The 4,239-nt window shown below is 43.0% G+C and overlaps 1 protein-coding gene across 1 annotated transcript in view; it reads right to left on the minus strand.

The window, feature by feature from the left end:
* The window catches only part of CKAP5 (cytoskeleton associated protein 5), a 114,725-nt gene extending 114,500 nt beyond the window's left edge, over window positions 1–225 (minus strand). Inside the window, exon 1 of the mRNA XM_008592925.1 lies at window positions 174–225. The gene's annotated coding sequence lies outside the window, so the exon portion shown is untranslated. The remainder of the gene's footprint in view (window positions 1–173) is intronic.
* Window positions 226–4,239: the final 4,014 nt, after the last annotated feature.

The following is a 4,239-nucleotide window of genomic DNA, read 5'->3' on the forward strand; positions in this document are numbered from 1 at the left end:
CGGCCGCGGGCCCCCCGGCCGCCGCCCCGCTTCGCCGCCTCAGACCTGCGGGGTTCGTGGGGCAGAGGAGGCGCGCACCCGGAGGCTCCCGCCCGAGGTTCGGAGCCCCTTGGCGCGCGCGACGCCCGGATCCGAGGACCTATGCCCGTGGGTCAGGCCCACCGACCACTCACCTCCGCCGGGTCAGAACCGAGGGGCCTTCTCCAAGCCGTTTGAAACCGCTTGGGTCGCCGCACACCCCGCAGTGTCCTCGTTCTTTATTGGCCCTCGACGGACCGCCCATCGCTCTTTTATTGGCCTATTTGAAAGGACGGTGGGCACGCGCCGCCCGCAGTCTTAAAGGGGCCGCTCGAAGCCTGTTTCCCTGGGGACCCGGCGTTGCCTGCTCAGGTGGGGGAGCTGGTTGCGGGAGTAAAAGCTGCCGACTACTCGGGGAAAGAAGGGCGAAAGGTGCGTGTAGAGCTGTGCATCCCCGGTCGTCAGCATGTTTGCTTTATTTAATTACAGATGTTCAAGCTGCTGCCAACACCTGACAATTTTTTTGAGTAATTTCATTCACCGAATATTGCAAAAAGTGCTGTGAGGGAAACGAGAGGCAGCTGGGATGTACGGAAAGGAACAATGAATGGAGCCAGAACGCTGGATTCTGGTCTTGGGCCTGCTCCGAGTAAATCATTGTTCTCAGTTAGTAAATCGCCTGGAGTTTAGTTTTCTCACCTGTAAAACAACGGGATACCGATGTTTCCCTTACAAGCTTAATGTCTAATTGAATGTCTGGGAAAAGACTTTATGAACTGTAATGCATTCTCCGAATGTTTAATACTCCTTTTACAAAAATGAGAAGCTTGGTTAGTATGCCCTCCAAAATATTTGCTTAGCTCTACATTCAACGTTTCTGTAAAGTCAGGTCCTTACTTCCAAGGAATTTGCAATCTACAATAGTGGGAGGAATAAAACATAGACCAGTCACTAAAATTCAAAGCAGTATGAGAACTACATAAATGAAAAGCTATAGATGCCTAGAGAAGGGAGAAATTTGATAAGAGGACCTGTGAAGGGAGTGGACTTTTAATCTGGGATTTAGAGGATATGTAGATTACCAACAAGGTAAAAAATGGAGAGGGGATGGGTAAAAGTAAATAAAACAATTAAAATATATATCAAATTGGCAAAGATGAAAAAGCTTAGCAGCCTTAGGTTGGTCAAGATTTGGAAAAATCGGTGCTCAAACTCATTATTGTAAGACTATAATTGGTGCAAACTTTTAGGAGGACAATTTGGCAGTTACTAAAATGTAAAATGCACATAATCTCTGGCCCACTAATGCCACTCTTACAGATCTTTGCAAGTATGCAAAGAAAAGTTACAAGGATGTTTACTGCAGCACTACTTAAAAAAAAAACCCTGAAAATTACATGTTCATCAATATGGAACTTTTTACATAAATTATGGTGTCTCCATTCAACAGGACACTATGCAACTTTTACAAAGAATGTCGTTAATCTATATGTGCCAGAGTAGAAAACTGCACATTTTATTATTAATTGAAAAATGGCAAGTTGCAAAAAAGCCTATGTGTAATCATTTTATTACATATGATTATAAACGTATGTGTGTTTATGTGCATGCCTGAAAAAGTTAGAGCATCCCTGTAATTACAAGAAACTTAATAGAAGTGGAACTTAGTAGGAAAGGAAATGAACTTTTTACCATTGACATGTTACTTTTTCTTTTTCACAGAAGGGTTAGGGAGAATTCTAGTAGTGGGAAAAATACAGGCAAAGGCACAGAGACAATAAATTTAATTGTATATATAGAATTGAACACGTGGGTTTGATTCTAGGACAGGGCTCATATTGGGAAATAGTGGAACATAAGATTGACAGAGAAAGTTAGGAACCTTCTTGTTTGGAGGGTTTTGAATACCAGGGTAAGGAATTTGTACTTTATTAAGTAGGTAATAGGGAGCTATTGAAGGCTTCTGAGCAAGAGAATGACAGAATCAGAATTGCACTTTAGGAAAATTAATTATCTTAATTGTCTAAAATGGCTTAGATATCGGAGCCCAGTTAGGAGTCTGATATGAGATAATAGTAGTGGAAAGAATGAGAACAGATTCAAAAGAGAATGAAGGATTTGGCAACTGACTAAATTAGGTCCAAAGGTGAGGATGGGTCCCATTTAGGGAGATGAGTCAAAGAGAGTGCCAGGATTTCAGCCTAGGGACTGGGAGGGCAGTGATTGTCCAAATGGAAGTAGAAAGTCAGGAGAAGCCAGTCTCAGGGGGAAGGCGAAGAGTTTAGTTTTAAACCTGTTTACTTTTAGGTACCAATGAGACATTCAAATGGAATTATCCAAGTAAGTCCAGAAAATCCAGGATGGACGCTTGGAGAAGAGATTAGAACTCAAGTGATATAGATTTGGGACTCACCTCCATAGAGTGAACGGATGAAACTGTGGTAGTGGATGAGATCACCAAGGCAGAGAGTGGAGAATGAAAAGATGGGAGATGGGGACAGACCCACATGTAGGAGAAAAGGAGTGGAACCAATCAAAGCAAAAAGGTCACAATAACCTTTAAGAAATGGGTGAGGAATATATAGAAATAGTCTTCTTCAGTCATTGGTCATTGGCATGTTTACTTTATTTAAATATTACCAGAAATAAATTGAATATTACATTTAAGGAGAGGGTGACGGTAACCTGGAATTTGCTCAATAAAAGATGTCTGCAGTCTGGGTCCTGGTGAGTTTTGGAACAAGATGACAAAATCCATTTTTTGTGTTGGATAGTTTTAGTGTAGCCCTACTAGAAGGTGAGCATTAGATGTCTGATTCCATTCATTTATTCATTCATTCAACAAATATTTATTGAGCACCAAGTATGTGCAGGAACTGTCCTAAGCACTTGAGATAATCAATGAACAAAACAGACCAAAAAAAAAAAAAAAAATCCTTCCCATCGTGGAATTCACATTACAGTGAGGAAACAGGCAACACATAAATAAACTATACAGTGTGTTATCAGATAATATGTGTAGTGGGAAAGGAAAAAAGAATAAAATAGGGTAAAATGCATAGGGAAGTGGGGTTGGAAAGACCATAATTTTAAAGAGGGTGGTCAAAGTAGGTTTCATTGAGAAGATTACATTTAAGCAAAGACTTGAAAGTGAAGGAGTTAGCCATGAGTATAACCAGGGGAAGAAAGTGCCAGCCAGTGGGAACAGCTATACAAAGGCCCTACGTTGGGAGCATGCCTGGCAGGTTTGAGGAACAGGGAGGCCAGTGTAGCTAGAACAGTATAGTAGGCAGGAGGACAGCAGTCAATGAAGTCTGACAGGTAATAGAGCAAGAAGGGTGGCAGATGCTGTAGGGCTTTGTAGAAACCTAATACAGTACCTTGCTTGTAGTAGGTGTTCAATAAATGTTTGGCCACTCATCTTTTGCAGTCCAAGATTGTCATCAAATAGCATTTATCTGCATATTAATTAGTTATGTGTGCTTTTTTTATTCCAGAGGCCTCTCAATAGTTCTACATAAAGAGTATATTCATAGGGTAGTAAAGCCCTTGCAGGCATTAGAGATCAAAGTGGACACTATTCTTGCAACTGGAAGCAGGAAACAAATGCCACACATTGTGGCTGCTGAATAACTGTGCTGGGCTTTCTGAAAAAGCCTGCTAAGACAGTGCTCATTCTGTCATAACCACTAACTGCATTCTTGTTGAAGCACCCTTACCATGGGACATGGATCCATATTTCCAGCCTAAGAGAAGCAGCTTCAATGATGAACTTCCTTAGAACCTTCAGTCCAGATGCCCCTGTATCATTCCCTGAAGATAGCAGTGGTGTCATTAACACAGATCTCAAGTGGCTATGGGTTTTAGTGCCTTAAACTGGCCTCCAAGATTGCAAGGCCTACCCTAGCTTGCACTTAGTTGCATTTATTAGGTGTTGAGCGAATGAAGGAATAAATAGCCTTTATCTTTTCTTTTCTTTCTTTTTTTTTTTTCCTTTTTGTCTTTTTTTTCGTGTCCGGCAACGGATCGCAACCCTCAGTGTCGCGCCCATACTGGACCGGGACCGGCAACGGGATCGCAACCCTCGGTGTTGTGCCCACACCTCGCCCAGCCAGTGAGCAGGAACCGGTCTGTATGTGGGATCCGAACCCTCGGCGGGAGCGCCGCCGCGCTCCCAAGCGGCGCACTGTAGCAGTGCGCCACCGGCCGGCCAGCATATAC

This window comes from Galeopterus variegatus, unplaced genomic scaffold (genome assembly GCF_000696425.1).
Source record: "Galeopterus variegatus unplaced genomic scaffold, G_variegatus-3.0.2 Scaffold8475, whole genome shotgun sequence".
In the NCBI taxonomy this organism is placed as follows: domain Eukaryota; kingdom Metazoa; phylum Chordata; class Mammalia; order Dermoptera; family Cynocephalidae; genus Galeopterus; species Galeopterus variegatus.